This window comes from Anomaloglossus baeobatrachus, chromosome 4 (assembly GCF_048569485.1).
Source record: "Anomaloglossus baeobatrachus isolate aAnoBae1 chromosome 4, aAnoBae1.hap1, whole genome shotgun sequence".
NCBI lineage: Eukaryota > Metazoa > Chordata > Amphibia > Anura > Aromobatidae > Anomaloglossus > Anomaloglossus baeobatrachus.
In genome coordinates, this window is record NC_134356.1 from 270,112,183 (window position 1) to 270,137,720 (window position 25,538).

A 25,538-nucleotide genomic window follows, 5' to 3' on the forward strand; every position below is an offset into this window, starting at 1 on the left:
GGTATTGCAATTTTTTTTCCATTTTGAGGCGAAATTGTTCCTTTGGGGGGTATTGCAACTTTTGGCCATTTTGAAGCGAAATTGTTCCTTTGGGGGGGTATTGCAACTTTTCGGCATTTTGAGGCGAAATTGTTCCTTTGGGGATGTGTTGCAATTTTTTGCCATTTTGAGGCGAAATTGTTCCTTTGGGGGGGTATTGCAACTTTTGGCCATTTTGAAACGAATTTGCTCCTTTGGGGGGGAATTGCAATTTTTTGCCATTTTGAGGCGAAATTGTTCCTTTGGGGGGGTATTGCAACTTTTGGCCATTTTGAAACGAAATTGTTCCTTTGGGGGGGTATTGCAACTTTTTGCCATTTTGAGGCGAAATTGTTCCTTTGGGGGGTATTGCAATTTTTTGCCATTTTGAGGCGAAATTGTTCCTTTGGGGGGATATTGCAACTTTTGGCCATTTTGAAGCGAAATTGTTCCTTTGGGGGGGTATTGCAATTTTTTTTCCATTTTGAGGCGAAATTGTTCCTTTGGGGGGTATTGCAACTTTTGGCCATTTTGAAGCGAAATTGTACCTTTGGGGGGGTATTGCAACTTTTCGGCATTTTGAAGCGAAATTGTTCCTTTGGGGTGGTATTGCAATTTTTTGCCATTTTGAGGCGAAATTGTTCCTTTCGGGGTGTATTGCAACTTTTCGGCATTTTGAGGCGAAATTGTTCCTTTGGGGGGGTATTGCAATTTTTTTTCCATTTTGAGGCGAAATTGTTCCTTTGGGGGGGTATTGCAACTTTTGGCCATTTTGAAGCGAAATTGTACCTTTGGGGGGGTATTGCAACTTTTCGGTATTTTGAAGCGAAATTGTTCCTTTGGGGGGGTATTGCAATTTTCTTTTATTTTGAGATGAAATTGTTCCTTTGGGGGGTATTGCAATTTTTTGCCATTTTGAGGCGAAATTGTTCCTTTGGGGGGGTTTTGCAACTTTTGGCCATTTTGAAGCGAAATTGTTTCTTTGGGGGGGTTTTGCAATTTTTTGCCATTTTGAGGCGAAATTGTTCCTTCGGGGGGGTATTGCAACTTTTGGCCATTTTGAAGCGAAATTGTACCTTTGGGGGGGTATTGCAACTTTTCGGCATTTTGAAGCGAAATTGTTCCTTTGGGGGGTATTGCAATTTTTTGCCATTTTGAGGGGAAATTGTTCCTTTCGGGGGGTATTGCAACTTTTCGGCATTTTGAGGCGAAATTGTTCCTTTGGGTTGGTATTGCAAATTTTTTTCCATTTTGAGGCGAAATTGTTCCTTTGGGAGGGTATTGCAATTTTTTTTCCATTTTGAGGCGAAATTGTTCCTTTGGGGGGGTATAGCAACTTTTCGGTATTTTGAAGCGAAATTGTTCCTTGGGGGGTATTGCAATTTTTTTTTATTTTGAGATGAAATTGTTCCTTTGGGGGGTATTGCAACTTTTGGCCATTTTGAAGCGAAATTGTTCCATTGGGGAGATATTGCAATTTTTTGACATTTTGAGGCGAAATTGTTCCTTTGGGGGGGTATTGCAAATTTTGGCCATTTTGATGCGAAATTGTTCCTTTCGGGGGTATTGCAACTTTTTGGCATTTTGAAGCGAAATTGTTCCTTTGGGGGGGTATTGCAACTTTTGGCCATATTGAAGCGAAATTGTTCCTTTGGGGGGTATTACAATTTTTTTCCATTTTGAGGCGAAATTGTTCCTTTGGGGGGGTATTGCAACTTTTCGGCATTTTGAGGCGAAATTGTTCCTTTGGGGGGTATTGCAACTTTTCGGCATTTTGAGGCGAAATTCTTCCTTTGGGGGGGTATTGCAACTTTTCAAGATTTTGAGGCGAAATTGTTCCTTTGGGGGGTATTGCAACTTTTGGCCATTTTGAAGCGAAATTGTTCCTTTGGAGGGGTATTGCAACTTTTAGGCATTTTGAGGCGAAATTGTTCCTTTGGGGGGGTATTGCAACTTTTCGGCATTTTGAAGTGAAATTGTACCTTTGGGGGGGTATTGCAACTTTTCGGCATTTTGAGGCGAAATTGTTCCTTTGGGGGGGGTATTGCAACTTTTGGCCATTTTGATGCGAAATAGTTCCTTTGGGGGGGTATTGCAACTTTTCGGCATTTTGAGGCGAAATTGTTCCTTTGGGGGGGGTATTGCAATTTTTTGCCATTTTGAGGCGAAATTGTTCCTTTGGGGGGGTATTGCAACTTTTGGCCATTTTGAAGCGAAATTGTTCCTTTGGGGGGGTATTGCAATTTTTTGCCATTTTAAGGCGAAATTGTTCCTTTGAGGGGGTATTGCAACTTTTGGCCATTTTGAAGCGAAATTGTTCCTTTCGGGGGGTATTGCAACTTTTGGCCATTTTGAAGCGAAATTGTTCCTTTGGGGGGGTATTGCAATTTTTTGCCATTTTGAGGCGAAATTGTTCCTTTGGGGGGGTATTGCAACTTTTGGCCATTTTGATGCGAAATTGTTCCTTTCGGGGGTATTGCAACTTTTTGGCATTTTGAAGCGAAATTGTTCCTTTGGGGGGGTATTGCAACTTTTGGCCATATTGAAGCGAAATTGTTCCTTGGGGGGGTATTACAATTTTTTTCCATTTTGAGGCGAAATTGTTCCTTTGGGGGGGTATTGCAAATTTTTTTCCATTTTGAGGCGAAATTGTTCCTTTGGGAGGGTATTGCAATTTTTTTTCCATTTTGAGGCGAAATTGTTCCTTTGGGGGGGTATAGCAACTTTTCGGTATTTTGAAGCGAAATTGTTCCTTGGGGGGTATTGCAATTTTTTTTTATTTTGAGATGAAATTGTTCCTTTGGGGGGTATTGCAACTTTTGGCCATTTTGAAGCGAAATTGTTCCTTTGGGGGGATATTGCAATTTTTTGACATTTTGAGGCGAAATTGTTCCTTTGGGGGGGTATTGCAAATTTTGGCCATTTTGATGCGAAATTGTTCCTTTCGGGGGTATTGCAACTTTTTGGCATTTTGAAGCGAAATTGTTCCTTTGGGGGGGTATTGCAACTTTTGGCCATATTGAAGCGAAATTGTTCCTTTGGGGGGTATTACAATTTTTTTCCATTTTGAGGCGAAATTGTTCCTTTGGGGGGGTATTGCAACTTTTCGGCATTTTGAGGCGAAATTGTTCCTTTGGGGGGTATTGCAACTTTTCGGCATTTTGAGGCGAAATTCTTCCTTTGGGGGGGTATTGCAACTTTTCAAGATTTTGAGGCGAAATTGTTCCTTTGGGGGGTATTGCAACTTTTGGCCATTTTGAAGCGAAATTGTTCCTTTGGAGGGGTATTGCAACTTTTAGGCATTTTGAGGCGAAATTGTTCCTTTGGGGGGGTATTGCAACTTTTCGGCATTTTGAAGCGAAATTGTACCTTTGGGGGGGTATTGCAACTTTTCGGCATTTTGAGGCGAAATTGTTTCTTTGGGGGGGGTATTGCAACTTTTGGCCATTTTGATGCGAAATAGTTCCTTTGGGGGGGTATTGCAACTTTTCGGCATTTTGAGGCGAAATTGTTCCTTTGGGGGGGTATTGCAATTTTTTGCCATTTTGAGGCGAAATTGTTCCTTTGGGGGGGTATTGCAACTTTTGGCCATTTTGAAGCGAAATTGTTCCTTTGGGGGGGTATTGCAATTTTTTGCCATTTTAAGGCGAAATTGTTCCTTTGAGGGGGTATTGCAACTTTTGGCCATTTTGAAGCGAAATTGTTCCTTTCGGGGGGTATTGCAACTTTTGGCCATTTTGAAGCGAAATTGTTCCTTTGGGGGGGTATTGCAATTTTTTGCCATTTTGAGGCGAAATTGTTCCTTTGGGGGGGTATTGCAACTTTTGGCCATTTTGATGCGAAATTGTTCCTTTCGGGGGTATTGCAACTTTTTGGCATTTTGAAGCGAAATTGTTCCTTTGGGGGGGTATTGCAACTTTTGGCCATATTGAAGCGAAATTGTTCCTTGGGGGGGTATTACAATTTTTTTCCATTTTGAGGCGAAATTGTTCCTTTGGGGGGGTATTGCAAATTTTTTTCCATTTTGAGGCGAAATTGTTCCTTTGGGAGGGTATTGCAATTTTTTTTCCATTTTGAGGCGAAATTGTTCCTTTGGGGGGGTATAGCAACTTTTCGGTATTTTGAAGCGAAATTGTTCCTTGGGGGGTATTGCAATTTTTTTTTATTTTGAGATGAAATTGTTCCTTTGGGGGGTATTGCAACTTTTGGCCATTTTGAAGCGAAATTGTTCCTTTGGGGGGATATTGCAATTTTTTGACATTTTGAGGCGAAATTGTTCCTTTGGGGGGGTATTGCAAATTTTGGCCATTTTGATGCGAAATTGTTCCTTTCGGGGGTATTGCAACTTTTTGGCATTTTGAAGCGAAATTGTTCCTTTGGGGGGGTATTGCAACTTTTGGCCATATTGAAGCGAAATTGTTCCTTTGGGGGGTATTACAATTTTTTTCCATTTTGAGGCGAAATTGTTCCTTTGGGGGGGTATTGCAACTTTTCGGCATTTTGAGGCGAAATTGTTCCTTTGGGGGGTATTGCAACTTTTCGGCATTTTGAGGCGAAATTCTTCCTTTGGGGGGGTATTGCAACTTTTCAAGATTTTGAGGCGAAATTGTTCCTTTGGGGGGTATTGCAACTTTTGGCCATTTTGAAGCGAAATTGTTCCTTTGGAGGGGTATTGCAACTTTTAGGCATTTTGAGGCGAAATTGTTCCTTTGGGGGGGTATTGCAACTTTTCGGCATTTTGAAGCGAAATTGTACCTTTGGGGGGGTATTGCAACTTTTCGGCATTTTGAGGCGAAATTGTTCCTTTGGGGGGGGTATTGCAACTTTTGGCCATTTTGATGCGAAATAGTTCCTTTGGGGGGGTATTGCAACTTTTCGGCATTTTGAGGCGAAATTGTTCCTTTGGGGGGGTATTGCAATTTTTTGCCATTTTGAGGCGAAATTGTTCCTTTGGGGGGGTATTGCAACTTTTGGCCATTTTGAAGCGAAATTGTTCCTTTGGGGGGGTATTGCAATTTTTTGCCATTTTAAGGCGAAATTGTTCCTTTGAGGGGGTATTGCAACTTTTGGCCATTTTGAAGCGAAATTGTTCCTTTCGGGGGGTATTGCAACTTTTGGCCATTTTGAAGCGAAATTGTTCCTTTGGGGGGGTATTGCAATTTTTTGCCATTTTGAGGCGAAATTGTTCCTTTGGGGGGGTATTGCAACTTTTGGCCATTTTGATGCGAAATTGTTCCTTTCGGGGGTATTGCAACTTTTTGGCATTTTGAAGCGAAATTGTTCCTTTGGGGGGGTATTGCAACTTTTGGCCATATTGAAGCGAAATTGTTCCTTGGGGGGGTATTACAATTTTTTTCCATTTTGAGGCGAAATTGTTCCTTTGGGGGGGTATTGCAACTTTTCGGCATTTTGAGGCGAAATTGTTCCTTTGGGGGGGTATTGCAACTTTTCGGCATTTTGAGGCGAAATTGTTCCTTTGGGGGGGTATTGCAATTTTTTGCCATTTTGAGGCGAAATTGTTCCTTTGGGGGGGTATTGCAACTTTTGGCCATTTTGAAGCGAAATTGTTCCTTTGGGGGGGTATTGCAATTTTTTGCCATTTTAAGGCGAAATTGTTCCTTTGAGGGGGTATTGCAACTTTTGGCCATTTTGAAGCGAAATTGTTCCTTTCGGGGGGTATTGCAACTTTTGGCCATTTTGAAGCGAAATTGTTCCTTTGGGGGGGTATTGCAATTTTTTGCCATTTTGAGGCGAAATTGTTCCTTTGGGGGGGTATTGCAACTTTTGGCCATTTTGATGCGAAATTGTTCCTTTCGGGGGTATTGCAACTTTTTGGCATTTTGAAGCGAAATTGTTCCTTTGGGGGGGTATTGCAACTTTTGGCCATATTGAAGCGAAATTGTTCCTTGGGGGGGTATTACAATTTTTTTCCATTTTGAGGCGAAATTGTTCCTTTGGGGGGGTATTGCAACTTTTCGGCATTTTGAGGCGAAATTGTTCCTTTGGGGGGGTATTGCAACTTTTCGGCATTTTGAGGCGAAATTCTTCCTTTGGGGGGGTATTGCAATTTTTTGCCATTTTGAGGCGAAATTGTTCCTTTGGGGGCTATTGCAACTTTTGACCATTTTGAAGCGAAATTGTTCCTTTCGGGGGGTATTGCAACTTTTCAGCATTTTGAGGCGAAATTGTTCCTTTGGGGGGGTATTGCAACTTTTCAGCATTTTGAGGCGAAATTGTTCCTTTAGGGGGGGTATTGCAATTTTTTGCCATTTTGAGGCGAAATTGTTCCTTTGGGGGGGCTTTGCAACTTTTGGCCATTTTGAAGCAAAATTGTTCCTTTGGGGGGGTATTGCAATTTTTTGCCATTTTGAGGCGAAATTGTTCCTTTGTGTGGGTATTGCAACTTTTGGCCATATTGAAGCGAAATTGTTCCTTTGGGGGGGTATTACAATTTTTGGCCATTTTGAGGCGAAATTGTTCCTTTGGGGGGGTATTGCAATTATTTGCCATTTTGAGGCGAAATTGTTGCTTTGGGGGGGTATTGCATCTTTTGGCCATTTTGAAGCGAAATTGTACCTTTGGGGGGGTATTGCAACTTTTCGGCATTTTGAGGCGAAATTGTTCCTTTGGGGGGGTATTGCAACTTTTGGCCATTTTGATGCGAAATAGTTCCTTTGGGGGGTATTGCAACTTTTCGGCATTTTGAGGCGAAATTGTTCCTTTGGGGGGGTATTGCAATTTTGTTGCCATTTTGAGGCGAAATTGTTCCTTTGGGGGGGTATTGCAACTTTTGGCCATTTTGAAGCGAAATTGTTCCTTTGGGGGGGTATTGCAATTTTTTGCCATTTTAAGGCGAAATTGTTCCTTTGAGGGGGTATTGCAACTTTTGGCCATTTTGAAGCGAAATTGTTCCTTTCGGGGGGTATTGCAACTTTTGGCCATTTTGAAGCGAAATTGTTCCTTTGGGGGGGTATTGCAATTTTTTGCCATTTTGAGGCGAAATTGTTCCTTTGGGGGGGTATTGCAACTTTTGGCCATTTTGATGCGAAATTGTTCCTTTCGGGGGTATTGCAACTTTTTGGCATTTTGAAGCGAAATTGTTCCTTTGGGGGGGTATTGCAACTTTTGGCCATATTGAAGCGAAATTGTTCCTTTGGGGGTATTACAATTTTTTTCCATTTTGAGGCGAAATTGTTCCTTTGGGGGGTATTGCAACTTTTCGGCATTTTGAGGCGAAATTGTTCCTTTGGGGGGGTATTGCAACTTTTCGGCATTTTGAGGCGAAATTCTTCCTTTGGGGGGGTATTGCAATTGTTTGCCATTTTGAGGCGAAATTGTTCCTTTGGGGGCTATTGCAACTTTTGGCCATTTTGAAGCGAAATTGTTCCTTTGGGGAGGTATTGCAACTTTTCGGCATTTTGAGGCGAAATTGTTCCTTTGGGGGGTTATTGCAATTTTTTGCCATTTTGAAGCGAAATTGTTCCTTTCGGGGGGTATTGCAACTTTTCGGCATTTTGAGGCGAAATTGTTCCTTTGGGGGGGATTGCAATTTTTTTTTTATTTTGAGGCGAAATTGTTCCTTTGGGGGGGTATTGCAATTTTTTGCCATTTTGAAGCGAAATTGTTCCTTTCGGGGGGTATTGCAACTTTACGGCATTTTGAGGCGAAATTGTTCCTTTGGAGGGGTATAGCAATTTTTTGCCATTTTGAAGCGAAATTGTTCCTTTAGGGGGGTATTGCAACTTTTCGGCATTTTGAGGCGAAATTGTTCCTTTGGGGGGGATTGCAATTTTTTTTTTATTTTGAGGCGAAATTGTTCCTTTAGGGGGTATTGCAACTTTTGGCCATTTTGAAGCGAAATTGTTCCTTGGGGAGTATTGCAACTTTTCGGCATTTTGAGGCGAAATTGTTCTTTTGGGGGGGTATTGCAATTTTTTGCCATTTTGAGGCGAAATTGTTCCTTTGGGGGGGTATTGCAATTTTTTTTCCATTTTGAGGCAAAATTGTTCCTTTGGGGGGTATTGCAACTTTTGGCCATTTTGAAGCGAAATTGTTCCTTTGGGGGGGTATTGCAACTTTTCGGCATTTTGAGGCGAAATTGTTCCTTTGGGGATGTGTTGCAATTTTTTGCCATTTTGAGGCGAAATTGTTCCTTTGGGGGGGTATTGCAACTTTTGGCCATTTTGAAACGAATTTGCTCCTTTGGGGGGGAATTGCAATTTTTTGCCATTTTGAGGCGAAATTGTTCCTTTGGGGGGGTATTGCAACTTTTGGCCATTTTGAAACGAAATTGTTCCTTTGGGGGGGTATTGCAACTTTTTGCCATTTTGAGGCGAAATTGTTCCTTTGGGGGTATTGCAATTTTTTGCCATTTTGAGGCGAAATTGTTCCTTTGGGGGGGTATTGCAACTTTTGGCCATTTTGAAGCGAAATTGTTCCTTTGGGGGGGTATTGCAATTTTTTTTCCATTTTGAGGCGATATTGTTCCTTTCGGGGTGTATTGCAACTTTTCGGCATTTTGAGGCGAAATTGTTCCTTTGGGGGGGTATTGCAATTTTTTTTCCATTTTGAGGCGAAATTGTTCCTTTGGGGGGGTATTGCAACTTTTGGCCATTTTGAAGCGAAATTGTACCTTTGGGGGGGTATTGCAACTTTTCGGCATTTTGAGGCGAAATTCTTCCTTTGGGGGGGGTATTGCAATTGTTTGCCATTTTGAGGCGAAATTGTTCCTTTGGGGGCTATTGCAACTTTTGGCCATTTTGAAGCGAAATTGTTCCTTTGGGGAGGTATTGCAACTTTTCGGCATTTTGAGGCGAAATTGTTCCTTTGGGGGGTTATTGCAATTTTTTGCCATTTTGAAGCGAAATTGTTCCTTTCGGGGGGTATTGCAACTTTTCGGCATTTTGAGGCGAAATTGTTCCTTTGGGGGGGATTGCAATTTTTTTTTATTTTGAGGCGAAATTGTTCCTTTGGGGGGGTATTGCAATTTTTTGCCATTTTGAAGCGAAATTGTTCCTTTCGGGGGGTATTGCAACTTTACGGCATTTTGAGGCGAAATTGTTCCTTTGGAGGGGTATAGCAATTTTTTGCCATTTTGAAGCGAAATTGTTCCTTTAGGGGGGTATTGCAACTTTTCGGCATTTTGAGGCGAAATTGTTCCTTTGGGGGGGGATTACAAATTTTTTTTTTATTTTGAGGCGAAATTGTTCCTTTAGGGGGTATTGCAACTTTTGGCCATTTTGAAGCGAAATTGTTCCGTGGGGGGTATTGCAACTTTTCGGCATTTTGATGCGAAATTGTTCTTTTGGGGGGGTATTGCAATTTTTTGCCATTTTGAGGCGAAATTGTTCCTTTGGGGGGGTATTGCAACTTTTGGCCATTTTGAAGCGAAATTGTTCCTTTGGGTGGGTATTGCAATTTTTTTTCCATTTTGAGGCGAAATTGTTCCTTTGGGGGGTATTGCAACTTTTGGCCATTTTGAAGCGAAATTGTTCCTTTGGGGGGGTATTGCAACTTTTCGGCATTTTGAGGCGAAATTGTTCCTTTGGGGATGTGTTGCAATTTTTTGCCATTTTGAGGCGAAATTGTTCCTTTGGGGGGGTATTGCAACTTTTGGCCATTTTGAAACGAATTTGCTCCTTTGGGGGGGAATTGCAATTTTTTGCCATTTTGAGGCGAAATTGTTCCTTTGGGGGGGTATTGCAACTTTTGGCCATTTTGAAACGAAATTGTTCCTTTGGGGGGGTATTGCAACTTTTTGCCATTTTGAGGCGAAATTGTTCCTTTGGGGGGTATTGCAATTTTTTGCCATTTTGAGGCGAAATTGTTCCTTTGGGGGGGTATTGCAACTTTTGGCCATTTTGAAGCGAAATTGTTCCTTTGGGGGGGTATTGCAATTTTTTTTCCATTTTGAGGCGAAATTGTTCCTTTGGGGGGGTATTGCAACTTTTTGCCATTTTGAAGCGAAATTGTTCCTTTCGGGGGGTATTGCAACTTTACGGCATTTTGAGGCGAAATTGTTCCTTTGGAGGGGTATAGCAATTTTTTGCCATTTTGAAGCGAAATTGTTCCTTTAGGGGGGTATTGCAACTTTTCGGCATTTTGAGGCGAAATTGTTCCTTTGGGGGGGGATTGCAAATTTTTTTTTTATTTTGAGGCGAAATTGTTCCTTTAGGGGGTATTGCAACTTTTGGCCATTTTGAAGCGAAATTGTTCCGTGGGGGGTATTGCAACTTTTCGGCATTTTGAGGCGAAATTGTTCTTTTGGGGGGGTATTGCAATTTTTTGCCATTTTGAGGCGAAATTGTTCCTTTGGGGGGGTATTGCAACTTTTGGCCATTTTGAAGCGAAATTGTTCCTTTGGGTGGGTATTGCAATTTTTTTTCCATTTTGAGGCGAAATTGTTCCTTTGGGGGGTATTGCAACTTTTGGCCATTTTGAAGCGAAATTGTTCCTTTGGGGGGGTATTGCAACTTTTCGGCATTTTGAGGCGAAATTGTTCCTTTGGGGATGTGTTGCAATTTTTTGCCATTTTGAGGCGAAATTGTTCCTTTGGGGGGGTATTGCAACTTTTGGCCATTTTGAAACGAATTTGCTCCTTTGGGGGGGAATTGCAATTTTTTGCCATTTTGAGGCGAAATTGTTCCTTTGGGGGGGTATTGCAACTTTTGGCCATTTTGAAACGAAATTGTTCCTTTGGGGGGGTATTGCAACTTTTTGCCATTTTGAGGCGAAATTGTTCCTTTGGGGGGTATTGCAATTTTTTGCCATTTTGAGGCGAAATTGTTCCTTTGGGGGGGTATTGCAACTTTTGGCCATTTTGAAGCGAAATTGTTCCTTTGGGGGGGTATTGCAATTTTTTTTCCATTTTGAGGCGAAATTGTTCCTTTGGGGGGGTATTGCAACTTTTTGCCATTTTGAGGCGAAATTGTTCCTTTCGGGGTGTATTGCAACTTTTCGGCATTTTGAGGCGAAATTGTTCCTTTGGGGGGGTATTGCAATTTTTTTTCCATTTTGAGGCGAAATTGTTCCTTTCGGGGGGTATTGCAACTTTTGGCCATTTTGAAGCGAAATTGTACCTTTGGGGGGGTATTGCAACTTTTCGGTATTTTGAAGCGAAATTGTTCCTTTGGGGGGGTATTGCAATTTTTTTTTATTTTGAGATGAAATTGTTCCTTTGGGGGGTATTGCAATTTTTTGCCATTTTGAGGCGAAATTGTTCCTTTGGGGGGGTTTTGCAACTTTTGGCCATTTTGAAGCGAAATTGTTTCTTTGGGGGGGTTTTGCAATTTTTTGCCATTTTGAGGCGAAATTGTTCCTTCGGGGGGGTATTGCAACTTTTGGCCATTTTGAAGCGAAATTGTACCTTTGGGGGGGTATTGCAACTTTTCGGCATTTTGAAGCGAAATTGTTCCTCTGGGGGGTATTGCAATTTTTTGCCATTTTGAGGGGAAATTGTTCCTTTCGGGGGGTATTGCAACTTTTCGGCATTTTGAGGCGAAATTGTTCCTTTTGGGGGGGTATTGCAAATTTTTTTCCATTTTGAGGCGAAATTGTTCCTTTGGGAGGGTATTGCAATTTTTTTTCCATTTTGAGGCGAAATTGTTCCTTTGGGGGGGTATAGCAACTTTTCGGTATTTTGAAGCGAAATTGTTCCTTGGGGGGTATTGCAATTTTTTTTTATTTTGAGATGAAATTGTTCCTTTGGGGGGTATTGCAACTTTTGGCCATTTTGAAGCGAAATTGTTCCTTTGGGGGGGTATTGCAATTTTTTGCCATTTTGAGGCGAAATTGTTCCTTTGGGGGGGTATTGCAAATTTTGGCCATTTTGATGCGAAATTGTTCCTTTCGGGGGTATTGCAACTTTTTGGCATTTTGAAGCGAAATTGTTCCTTTGGGGGGGTATTGCAACTTTTGGCCATATTGAAGCGAAATTGTTCCTTTGGGGGGTATTACAATTTTTTTCCATTTTGAGGCGAAATTGTTCCTTTGGGGGGGTATTGCAACTTTTCGGCATTTTGAGGCGAAATTGTTCCTTTGGGGGGTATTGCAACTTTTCGGCATTTTGAGGCGAAATTCTTCCTTTGGGGGGGTATTGCAACTTTTCAAGATTTTGAGGCGAAATTGTTCCTTTGGGGGGTATTGCAACTTTTGGCCATTTTGAAGCGAAATTGTTCCTTTGGAGGGGTATTGCAACTTTTAGGCATTTTGAGGCGAAATTGTTCCTTTGGGGGGGGGGTATTGCAATTTTTTGCCATTTTGAGGCGAAATTGTTCCTTCGGGGGGGTATTGCAACTTTTGGCCATTTTGAAGCGAAATTGTACCTTTGGGGGGGTATTGCAACTTTTCGGCATTTTGAAGCGAAATTCTTCCTTTGGGGGGTATTGCAATTTTTTGCCATTTTGAGGGGAAATTGTTCCTTTCGGGGGGTATTGCAACTTTTCGGCATTTTGAGGCGAAATTGTTCCTTTGGGGGGGTATTGCAAATTTTTTTCCATTTTGAGGCGAAATTGTTCCTTTGGGAGGGTATTGCAATTTTTTTTCCATTTTGAGGCGAAATTGTTCCTTTGGGGGGGTATAGCAACTTTTCGGTATTTTGAAGCGAAATTGTTCCTTGGGGGGTATTGCAATTTTTTTTTATTTTGAGATGAAATTGTTCCTTTGGGGGGTATTGCAACTTTTGGCCATTTTGAAGCGAAATTGTTCCTTTGGGGGGGTATTGCAATTTTTTGCCATTTTGAGGCGAAATTGTTCCTTTGGGGGGGTATTGCAAATTTTGGCCATTTTGATGCGAAATTGTTCCTTTCGGGGGTATTGCAACTTTTTGGCATTTTGAAGCGAAATTGTTCCTTTGGGGGGGTATTGCAACTTTTGGCAATATTGAAGCGAAATTGTTCCTTTGGGGGGTATTACAATTTTTTTCCATTTTGAGGCGAAATTGTTCCTTTGGGGGGGTATTGCAACTTTTCGGCATTTTGAGGCGAAATTGTTCCTTTGGGGGGTATTGCAACTTTTCGGCATTTTGAGGCGAAATTCTTCCTTTGGGGGGGTATTGCAACTTTTCAAGATTTTGAGGCGAAATTGTTCCTTTGGGGGGTATTGCAACTTTTGGCCATTTTGAAGCGAAATTGTTCCTTTGGAGGGGTATTGCAACTTTTAGGCATTTTGAGGCGAAATTGTTCCTTTGGGGGGGGTATTGCAATTTTTTGCCATTTTGAGGCGAAATTGTTCCTTTGGGGGGGTATTGCAACTTTTGGCCATTTTGAAGCGAATTTGTTTCTTTGGGGGGGTTTTGCAATTTTTTGCCATTTTGAGGCGAAATTGTTCCTTAGGGGGGGTATTGCAACTTTTGGCCATTTTGAAACGAAATTGTTCCTTTGGGGGGTATTGCAATTTTTTGCCATTTTGAGGCGAAATTGTTCCTTTGGGGGGTATTGCAACTTTTGGCCATTTTGAAGCTAAATTGTTCGTTTGGGGGGTATTGCAACTTTTCGGCATTTTGAGGCGAAATTGTTCCTTTGGGGGGGTATTGCAATTTTTTGCCATTTTGAGGCAAAATTGTTCCTTTGGGGGGTATTGCAACTTTTGGCCATTTTGAAGCGAAATTGTACCTTTGGGGGGGTATTGCAACTTTTCGGCATTTTGAAGCGAAATTGTTCCTTTGGGGGGGTATTGCAATTTTTTGCCATTTTGAGGCGAAATTGTACCTTTGGGGGGGTATTGCAACTTTTGGCCATTTTGAAGCGAAAGAGTTTCTTTGGGGGGGTATTGCAATTTTTTTCCATTTTGAGGCGAAATTGTTCCTTTGGGGGGGTATTGCAACTTTTGGCCATTTTGAAGCGAAATTGTACCTTTGGGGGGGTATTGCAACTTTTCGGCATTTTGAAGCGAAATTGTTCCTTTGGGGGGGTATTGCAATTTTTTGCCATTTTAAGGCGAAATTGTTCCTTTGGGGGGGTATTGCAAGTTTTGGCCATTTTGAAGCGAAATTGTTCCTTTGGGGGGGTATTGCAATTTTTTTTCCATTTTGAGGCGAAATTGTTTCTTTGGGGGGGTATTGCAACTTTTGGCCATTTTGAAGCGAAATTGTTCCTTTGGGGGGGTATTGCAATTTTTTGACATTTTAAGGCGAAATTGTTCCTTTGGGGGGGTATTGCAAGTTTTGGCCATTTTGAAGCGAAATTGTTCCTTTGGGGGGGTATTGCAATTTTTTTTCCATTTTGAGGCGAAATTGTTTCTTTGGGGGGGTATTGCAACTTTTGGCCATTTTGAAGCGAAATTGTTCCTTTGGGGGGTACTGCAACTTTTTGCCATTTTGAGGCGAAATTGTTCCTTTTGGGGGGGTATTGCAACTTTTCGGCATTTTGAGGCGAAATTGTTCCTTTGGGGGGTATTGCAATTTTTTTTCCATTTTGAGGCGAAATTGTTCCTTTGAGGGGGTATTGCAACTTTTGGCCATTTTGAAGCGAAATTGTACTTTTGGGGGGTATTGCAACTTTTCGGCATTTTGAAGCGAAATTGTTCCTTTGGGGGGGTATTGCAATTTTTTGCCATTTTGAGGCGAAATTGTTCCTTTGGGGGGGTATTGCAACTTTTGGCCATTTTGAAGCGAAATTGTTCCTTTGGGGGGGTGTTGCAACTTTTGGCCATTTTGAAGCGAAATTGTACCTTTCGGGGGGTATTGCAACTTTTTGGCATTTTAAAGCGAAAGTCTTCCTTTGGGGGGGTATTGCAATTTTTTGCCATTTTGAGGCGAAATTGTTCCTTTCGGGGGGTATTGCAACTTTTCGGCATTTTGAGGCGAAATTGTTCCTTTGGGGGGGTATTGCAATTTTTTTTCCATTTTGAGGCGAAATTGTTCCTTTGGGGGGGTATTGCAACTTTTCGGCATTTTGAAGCGAAATTGTTCCTTTGGTGGGGTATTGCAATTTTTTGCCATTTTGAGGCGAAATTGTTCCTTTCGGGGGGTATTGCAACTTTTCGGCATTTTGAGGCAAAATTGTTCCTTTGGGGGGGTATTGCAATTTTTTTTCCAATTTGAAGCTAAATTGTACCTTTGGGGGGGTATTGCAACTTTTCGGCATTTTGAAGCGAAATTGTTCCTTTGGTGGGGTATTGCAATTTTTTGCCATTTTGAGGCGAAATTGTTCCTTTCGGGGGGTATTGCAACTTTTCGGCATTTTGAGGCGAAATTGTTCCTTTGGGGGGGTATTGCAATTTTTTTTCCATTTTGAGGCGAAATTGTTCCTTTCGGGGGTATTGCAATTTTTTTTTATTTTGAGATGAAATTGTTCCTTTGGGGGGTATTGCAACTTTTGGCCATTTTGAAGCGAAATTGTTCCTTTGGGGGGGTATTGCAACTTTTCGGCATTTTGAGGCGAAATTGTTCCTTTGGGGGGTATTGCAATTTTTTGCCATTTTGAGGCGAAATTGTTCCTTTGGGGGGGTATTGCAACTTTTGGCCATTTTGAAGCGAAATTGTACCTTTGGGGGGGTATTGCAACTTTTTGGCATTTTGAAGCGAAATTGTTCCTTTGGGGGGTATTGCAATTTTTTGCCATTTTGAGGCGAAATTGTTCCTTTCGGGGTGTATTGCAACTTTTTGGCATTTTGAGGCGAAATTGTTCCTTTGGGGGGGTATTGCAATTTTTTTTCCATTTTGAGGCGAAATTGTTCCTTTGGGGGGTATTGCAACTTTTCGGTATTTTGAAGCGAAATTGTTCCTTTGGGGGGGTATTGCAATTTTTTTTTATTTTGAGATGAAATTGTTCCTTTGGGAGGTATTGCAACTTTTGGCCATTTTGAAGCGAAATTGTTCCTTTGGAGGGGTATTGCAACTTTTCGGCATTTTGAGGCGAAATTGTTCCTTTGGGGGGTATTGCAATTTTTTGCCATTTTGAGGCGAAATTGTTCCTTTGGGGGGTATTGCAACTTTTGGCCATTTTGAAGCGAAATTGTTTCTTTGGGGGGGTTTTGCAATTTTTTGCCATTTTGAGGCGAAATTGTTCCTTAGGGGGGGTATTGCAACTTTTGGCCATTTTGAAGCGAAATTGTTCCTTTGGGGGGTATTGCAACTTTTCGGCATTTTGAGGCGAAATTGTTCCTTTGGGGGGGTATTGCAATTTTTTGCCATTTTGAGGCAAAATTGTTCCTTTGGGGGGTATTGCAACTTTTGGCCATTTTGAAGCGAAATTGTACCTTTGGGGGGGTATTGCAACTTTTCGGCATTTTGAAGCGAAATTGTTCCTTTGGGGGGGTATTGCAATTTTTTGCCATTTTGAGGCGAAATTGTTCCTTTGGGGGGGTATTGCAACTTTTGGCCATTTTGAAGCGAAAGTGTTCCTTTGGGGGGGTATTGCAATTTTTTTCCATTTTGAGGGGAAATTGTTCCTTTGTGGGGGTATTGCAACTTTTGGCCATTTTGAAGCGAAATTGTACCTTTGGGGGGGTATTGCAACTTTTCGGCATTTTGAAGCGAAATTGTTCCTTTGGGGGGGTATTGCAATTTTTTGCCATTTTGAGGCGAAATTGTTCCTTTGGGGGGTATTGCAACTTTTGGCCATTTTGAAGCGAAATTGTTCCTTTGGGGGGTATTGCAATTTTTTTTCCATTTTGAGGCGAAATTGTTCCTTTGGGGGGGTATTGCAACTTCTGGCCATTTTGAAGCGAAATTGTTCCTTTGGGGGGGTATTGCAATTTTTTGCCATTTTGAGGCGAAATTGTTCCTTTGGGGGGTATTGCAATTTTTTTTTCCATTTTGAGGCGAAATTGTTCCTTTGGGGGGGTATTGCAACTTTTGGCCATTTTGAAGCGAAATTGTTCCTTTGGGGGGGTATTGCAACTTTTCGGCATTTTGAGGCGAAATTGTTCCTTTGGGGGGTATTGCAATTTTTTGCCATTTTGAGGCGAAATTGTTCCTTTGGGGGGGTATTGCAACTTTTGGCCATTTTGAAGCGAAATTGTTTCTTTGGGGGGGTTTTGCAATTTTTTGCCATTTTGAGGCGAAATTATTCCTTTGGGGGGGTATTGCAACTTTTGGCCATTTTGAAGCGAAATTGTACCTTTGGGGGGGTATTGCAACTTTTTGGCATTTTGAAGCGAAATTGTTCCTTTGGGGGGTATTGCAATTTTTTGCCATTTTGAGGCGAAATTGTTCCTTTCGGGGTGTATTGCAACTTTTCGGCATTTTGAGGCGAAATTGTTCCTTTGGGGGGGTATTGCAATTTTTTTTCCATTTTGAGGCGAAATTGTTCCTTTGGGGGGGTATTGCAACTTTTCGGTATTTTGAAGCGAAATTGTTCCTTTGGGGGGGTATTGCAATTTTTTTTTATTTTGAGATGAAATTGTTCCTTTGGGGGGTATTGCAACTTTTGGCCATTTTGAAGCGAAATTGTTCCTTTGGAGGGGTATTGCAACTTTTCGGCATTTTGAGGCGAAATTGTTCCTTTGGGGGGTATTGCAATTTTTTGCCATTTTGAGGCGAAATTGTTCCTTTGGGGGGGTATTGCAACTTTTGGCCATTTTGAAACGAAATTGTTTCTTTGGGGGGGTTTTGCAATTTTTTGCCATTTTGAGGCGAAATTGTTCCTTAGGGGGGGTATTGCAACTTTTGGCCATTTTGAAGCGAAATTGTTCCTTTGGGGGGTATTGCAATTTTTTGCCATTTTGAGGCGAAATTGTTCCTTTGGGGGGATATTGCAACTTTTGGCCATTTTGAAGCGAAATTGTTCGTTTGGGGGGTATTGCAACTTTTCGGTATTTTGAGGCGAAATTGTTCCTTTGGGGGGGTATTGCAATTTTTTGCCATTTTGAGGCAAAATTGTTCCTTTGGGGGGTATTGCAACTTTTGGCCATTTTGAAGCGAAATTGTACCTTTGGGGGGTATTGCAATTTTTTTTTCCATTTTGAGGCGAAATTGTTCCTTTGGGGGGGTATTGCAACTTTTGGCCATTTTGAAGCGAAATTGTTCCTTTGGGGGGGTATTGCAACTTTTGGCCATTTTGAAACGAATTTGCTCCTTTGGGGGGGAATTGCAATTTTTTGCCATTTTGAGGCGAAATTGTTCCTTTGGGGGGGTATTGCAACTTTTGGCCATTTTGAAACGAAATTGTTCCTTTGGGGGGGTATTGCAACTTTTTGCCATTTTGAGGCGAAATTGTTCCTTTGGGGGGTATTGCAATTTTTTGCCATTTTGAGGCGAAATTGTTCCTTTGGGGGGGTATTGCAACTTTTGGCCATTTTGAAGCGAAATTGTTCCTTTGGGGGGTATTGCAATTTTTTTTCCATTTTGAGGCGAAATTGTTCCTTTGGGGGGGGTATTGCAACTTCTGGCCATTTTGAAGCGAAATTGTTCCTTTGGGGGGGTATTGCAATTTTTTGCCATTTTGAGGCGAAATTGTTCCTTTGGGGGGTATTGCAATTTTTTTTCCATTTTGAGGCGAAATTGTTCCTTTGGGGGGGTATTGCAACTTTTGGCCATTTTGAAGCGAAATTGTACCTTTGGGGGGGTATTGCAACTTTTCGGTATTTTGAAGCGAAATTGTTCCTTTGGGGGGGTATTGCAATTTTTTTTTATTTTGAGATGAAATTGTTCCTTTGGGGGGTATTGCAATTTTTTGCCATTTTGAGGCGAAATTGTTCCTTTGGGGGGGTTTTGCAACTTTTGGCCATTTTGAAGCGAAATTGTTTCTTTGGGGGGGTTTTGCAATTTTTTGCCATTTTGAGGCGAAATTGTTCCTTCGGGGGGGTATTGCAACTTTTGGCCATTTTGAAGCGAAATTGTACCTTTGGGGGGGTATTGCAACTTTTCGGCATTTTGAAGCGAAATTGTTCCTCTGGGGGGTATTGCAATTTTTTGTCATTTTGAGGGGAAATTGTTCCTTTCGGGGGGTATTGCAACTTTTCGGCATTTTGAGGCGAAATTGTTCCTTTTGGGGGGGTATTGCAAATTTTTTTCCATTTTGAGGCGAAATTGTTCCTTTGGGAGGGTATTGCAATTTTTTTTCCATTTTGAGGCGAAATTGTTCCTTTGGGGGGGTATAGCAACTTTTCGGTATTTTGAAGCGAAATTGTTCCTTGGGGGGTATTGCAATTTTTTTTTATTTTGAGATGAAATTGTTCCTTTGGGGGGTATTGCAACTTTTGGCCATTTTGAAGCGAAATTGTTCCTTTGGGGGGGTATTGCAATTTTTTGCCATTTTGAGGCGAAATTGTTCCTTTGGGGGGGTATTGCAAATTTTGGCCATTTTGATGCGAAATTGTTCCTTTCGGGGGTATTGCAACTTTTTGGCATTTTGAAGCGAAATTGTTCCTTTGGGGGGGTATTGCAACTTTTGGCCATATTGAAGCGAAATTGTTCCTTTGGGGGGTATTACAATTTTTTTCCATTTTGAGGCGAAATTGTTCCTTTGGGGGGGTATTGCAACTTTTCGGCATTTTGAGGCGAAATTGTTCCTTTGGGGGGTATTGCAACTTTTCGGCATTTTGAGGCGAAATTCTTCCTTTGGGGGGGTATTGCAACTTTTCAAGATTTTGAGGCGAAATTGTTCCTTTGGGGGGTATTGCAACTTTTGGCCATTTTGAAGCGAAATTGTTCCTTTGGAGGGGTATTGCAACTTTTAGGCATTTTGAGGCGAAATTGTTCCTTTGGGGGGGGGTATTGCAATTTTTTGCCATTTTGAGGCGAAATTGTTCCTTCGGGGGGGTATTGCAACTTTTGGCCATTTTGAAGCGAAATTGTACCTTTGGGGGGGTATTGCAACTTTTCGGCATTTTGAAGCGAAATTCTTCCTTTGGGGGGTATTGCAATTTTTTGCCATTTTGAGGGGAAATTGTTCCTTTCGGGGGGTATTGCAACTTTTCGGCATTTTGAGGCGAAATTGTTCCTTTGGGGGGGTATTGCAAATTTTTTTCCATTTTGAGGCGAAATTGTTCCTTTGGGAGGGTATTGCAATTTTTTTTCCATTTTGAGGCGAAATTGTTCCTTTGGGGGGGTATAGCAACTTTTCGGTATTTTGAAGCGAAATTGTTCCTTGGGGGGTATTGCAATTTTTTTTTATTTTGAGATGAAATTGTTCCTTTGGGGGGTATTGCAACTTTTGGCCATTTTGAAGCGAAATTGTTCCTTTGGGGGGGTATTGCAATTTTTTGCCATTTTGAGGCGAAATTGTTCCTTTGGGGGGGTATTGCAAATTTTGGCCATTTTGATGCGAAATTGTTCCTTTCGGGGGTATTGCAACTTTTTGGCATTTTGAAGCGAAATTGTTCCTTTGGGGGGGTATTGCAACTTTTGGCAATATTGAAGCGAAATTGTTCCTTTGGGGGGTATTACAATTTTTTTCCATTTTGAGGCGAAATTGTTCCTTTGGGGGGGTATTGCAACTTTTCGGCATTTTGAGGCGAAATTGTTCCTTTGGGGGGTATTGCAACTTTTCGGCATTTTGAGGCGAAATTCTTCCTTTGGGGGGGTATTGCAACTTTTCAAGATTTTGAGGCGAAATTGTTCCTTTGGGGGGTATTGCAACTTTTGGCCATTTTGAAGCGAAATTGTTCCTTTGGAGGGGTATTGCAACTTTTAGGCATTTTGAGGCGAAATTGTTCCTTTGGGGGGGGTATTGCAATTTTTTGCCATTTTGAGGCGAAATTGTTCCTTTGGGGGGGTATTGCAACTTTTGGCCATTTTGAAGCGAATTTGTTTCTTTGGGGGGGTTTTGCAATTTTTTGCCATTTTGAGGCGAAATTGTTCCTTAGGGGGGGTATTGCAACTTTTGGCCATTTTGAAACGAAATTGTTCCTTTGGGGGGTATTGCAATTTTTTGCCATTTTGAGGCGAAATTGTTCCTTTGGGGGGTATTGCAACTTTTGGCCATTTTGAAGCTAAATTGTTCGTTTGGGGGGTATTGCAACTTTTCGGCATTTTGAGGCGAAATTGTTCCTTTGGGGGGGTATTGCAATTTTTTGCCATTTTGAGGCAAAATTGTTCCTTTGGGGGGTATTGCAACTTTTGGCCATTTTGAAGCGAAATTGTACCTTTGGGGGGGTATTGCAACTTTTCGGCATTTTGAAGCGAAATTGTTCCTTTGGGGGGGTATTGCAATTTTTTGCCATTTTGAGGCGAAATTGTACCTTTGGGGGGGTATTGCAACTTTTGGCCATTTTGAAGCGAAAGAGTTTCTTTGGGGGGGTATTGCAATTTTTTTCCATTTTGAGGCGAAATTGTTCCTTTGGGGGGGTATTGCAACTTTTGGCCATTTTGAAGCGAAATTGTACCTTTGGGGGGGTATTGCAACTTTTCGGCATTTTGAAGCGAAATTGTTCCTTTGGGGGGGTATTGCAATTTTTTGCCATTTTAAGGCGAAATTGTTCCTTTGGGGGGGTATTGCAAGTTTTGGCCATTTTGAAGCGAAATTGTTCCTTTGGGGGGGTATTGCAATTTTTTTTCCATTTTGAGGCGAAATTGTTTCTTTGGGGGGGTATTGCAACTTTTGGCCATTTTGAAGCGAAATTGTTCCTTTGGGGGGGTATTGCAATTTTTTGACATTTTAAGGCGAAATTGTTCCTTTGGGGGGGTATTGCAAGTTTTGGCCATTTTGAAGCGAAATTGTTCCTTTGGGGGGGTATTGCAATTTTTTTTCCATTTTGAGGCGAAATTGTTTCTTTGGGGGGGTATTGCAACTTTTGGCCATTTTGAAGCGAAATTGTTCCTTTGGGGGGTACTGCAACTTTTTGCCATTTTGAGGCGAAATTGTTCCTTTTGGGGGGGTATTGCAACTTTTCGGCATTTTGAGGCGAAATTGTTCCTTTGGGGGGTATTGCAATTTTTTTTCCATTTTGAGGCGAAATTGTTCCTTTGAGGGGGTATTGCAACTTTTGGCCATTTTGAAGCGAAATTGTACTTTTGGGGGGTATTGCAACTTTTCGGCATTTTGAAGCGAAATTGTTCCTTTGGGGGGGTATTGCAATTTTTTGCCATTTTGAGGCGAAATTGTTCCTTTGGGGGGGTATTGCAACTTTTGGCCATTTTGAAGCGAAATTGTTCCTTTGGGGGGGTGTTGCAACTTTTGGCCATTTTGAAGCGAAATTGTACCTTTCGGGGGGTATTGCAACTTTTTGGCATTTTAAAGCGAAAGTCTTCCTTTGGGGGGGTATTGCAATTTTTTGCCATTTTGAGGCGAAATTGTTCCTTTCGGGGGGTATTGCAACTTTTCGGCATTTTGAGGCGAAATTGTTCCTTTGGGGGGGTATTGCAATTTTTTTTCCATTTTGAGGCGAAATTGTTCCTTTGGGGGGGTATTGCAACTTTTCGGCATTTTGAAGCGAAATTGTTCCTTTGGTGGGGTATTGCAATTTTTTGCCATTTTGAGGCGAAATTGTTCCTTTCGGGGGGTATTGCAACTTTTCGGCATTTTGAGGCAAAATTGTTCCTTTGGGGGGGTATTGCAATTTTTTTTCCAATTTGAAGCTAAATTGTACCTTTGGGGGGGTATTGCAACTTTTCGGCATTTTGAAGCGAAATTGTTCCTTTGGTGGGGTATTGCAATTTTTTGCCATTTTGAGGCGAAATTGTTCCTTTCGGGGGGTATTGCAACTTTTCGGCATTTTGAGGCGAAATTGTTCCTTTGGGGGGGTATTGCAATTTTTTTTCCATTTTGAGGCGAAATTGTTCCTTTCGGGGGTATTGCAATTTTTTTTTATTTTGAGATGAAATTGTTCCTTTGGGGGGTATTGCAACTTTTGGCCATTTTGAAGCGAAATTGTTCCTTTGGGGGGGTATTGCAACTTTTCGGCATTTTGAGGCGAAATTGTTCCTTTGGGGGGTATTGCAATTTTTTGCCATTTTGAGGCGAAATTGTTCCTTTGGGGGGGTATTGCAACTTTTGGCCATTTTGAAGCGAAATTGTACCTTTGGGGGGGTATTGCAACTTTTTGGCATTTTGAAGCGAAATTGTTCCTTTGGGGGGTATTGCAATTTTTTGCCATTTTGAGGCGAAATTGTTCCTTTCGGGGTGTATTGCAACTTTTTGGCATTTTGAGGCGAAATTGTTCCTTTGGGGGGGTATTGCAATTTTTTTTCCATTTTGAGGCGAAATTGTTCCTTTGGGGGGTATTGCAACTTTTCGGTATTTTGAAGCGAAATTGTTCCTTTGGGGGGTATTGAAATTTTTTCTCCATTTTGAGGCGAAATTGTTCCTTTGGGGGGGTATTGAAACTTTTCGGTATTTTGAAGCGAAATTGTTCCTTTGGGGGGTATTGCAATTTTTTGCCATTTTGAGGCAAAGTTGTTCCTTTGGGGGGTATTGCAATTTTTTTTTTATTTTGAGATGAAATTGTTCCTTTGGGGGGTATTGCAACTTTTGGCCATTTTGAAGCGAAATTGTTCCTTTGGGGGGGTATTGCAACTTTTCGGCATTTTGAGTCGAAATTGTTCCTTTGGGGGGTATTGCAATTTTTTGCCATTTTGAGGCAAAATTGTTCCTTTGGGGGTATTGCAACTTTTGGCCATTTTGAAGCGAAATTGTACCTTTGGGGGGGTATTGCAACTTTTCGGCATTTTGAAGCGAAATTGTTCCTTTGGGGGGTATTGCAATTTTTTGCCATTTTGAGGCAAAGTTGTTCCTTTGGGGGGTATTGCAATTTTTTTTTTATTTTGAGATGAAATTGTTCCTTTGGGAGGTATTGCAACTTTTGGCCATTTTGAAGCGAAATTGTTCCTTTGGAGGGGTATTGCAACTTTTCGACATTTTGAGGCGAAATTGTTCCTTTGGGGGGTATTGCAATTTTTTGCCATTTTGAGGCGAAATTGTTCCTTTGGGGGGTATTGCAACTTTTGGCCATTTTGAAGCGAAATTGTTTCTTTGGGGGGGTTTTGCAATTTTTTGCCATTTTGAGGCGAAATTGTTCCTTAGGGGGGGTATTGCAACTTTTGGCCATTTTGAAGCGAAATTGTTCCTTTGGGGGGTATTGCAATTTTTTGCCATTTTGAGGCGAAATTGTTCCTTTGGGGGGATATTGCAACTTTTGGCCATTTTGAAGCGAAATTGTTCGTTTGGGGGGTATTGCAACTTTTCGGTATTTTGAGGCGAAATTGTTCCTTTGGGGGGGTATTGCAATTTTTTGCCATTTTGAGGCAAAATTGTTCCTTTGGGGGGTATTGCAACTTTTGGCCATTTTGAAGCGAAATTGTACCTTTGGGGGGGTATTGCAACTTTTCGGCATTTTGAAGCGAAATTGTTCCTTTGGGGGGGTATTGCAATTTTTTGCCATTTTGAGGCGAAATTGTTCCTTTGGGGGGGTATTGCAACTTTTGGCCATTTTGAAGCGAAAGTGTTCCTTTGGGGGGGTGTTGCAACTTTTGGCCATTTTGAAGCGAAATTGTACCTTTCGGGGGGTATTGCAACTTTTTGGCATTTTAAAGCGAAAGTCTTCCTTTGGGGGGGTATTGCAATTTTTTGCCATTTTGAGGCGAAATTGTTCCTTTCGGGGGGTATTGCAACTTTTCGGCATTTTGAGGCGAAATTGTTCCTTTGGGGGGGTATTGCAATTTTTTTTCCATTTTGAGGCGAAATTGTTCCTTTGGGGGGGTATTGCAACTTTTCGGCATTTTGAAGCGAAATTGTTCCTTTGGTGGGGTATTGCAATTTTTTGCCATTTTGAGGCGAAATTGTTCCTTTCGGGGGGTATTGCAACTTTTCGGCATTTTGAGGCAAAATTGTTCCTTTGGGGGGGTATTGCAATTTTTTTTCCAATTTGAAGCTAAATTGTACCTTTGGGGGGGTATTGCAACTTTTCGGCATTTTGAAGCGAAATTGTTCCTTTGGTGGGGTATTGCAATTTTTTGCCATTTTGAGGCGAAATTGTTCCTTTCGGGGGGTATTGCAACTTTTCGGCATTTTGAGGCGAAATTGTTCCTTTGGGGGGGTATTGCAATTTTTTTTCCATTTTGAGGCGAAATTGTTCCTTTCGGGGGTATTGCAATTTTTTTTTATTTTGAGATGAAATTGTTCCTTTGGGGGGTATTGCAACTTTTGGCCATTTTGAAGCGAAATTGTTCCTTTGGGGGGGTATTGCAACTTTTCGGCATTTTGAGGCGAAATTGTTCCTTTGGGGGGTATTGCAATTTTTTGCCATTTTGAGGCGAAATTGTTCCTTTGGGGGGGTATTGCAACTTTTGGCCATTTTGAAGCGAAATTGTACCTTTGGGGGGGTATTGCAACTTTTTGGCATTTTGAAGCGAAATTGTTCCTTTGGGGGGTATTGCAATTTTTTGCCATTTTGAGGCGAAATTGTTCCTTTCGGGGTGTATTGCAACTTTTTGGCATTTTGAGGCGAAATTGTTCCTTTGGGGGGGTATTGCAATTTTTTTTCCATTTTGAGGCGAAATTGTTCCTTTGGGGGGTATTGCAACTTTTCGGTATTTTGAAGCGAAATTGTTCCTTTGGGGGGGTATTGCAATTTTTTTTTATTTTGAGATGAAATTGTTCCTTTGGGAGGTATTGCAACTTTTGGCCATTTTGAAGCGAAAT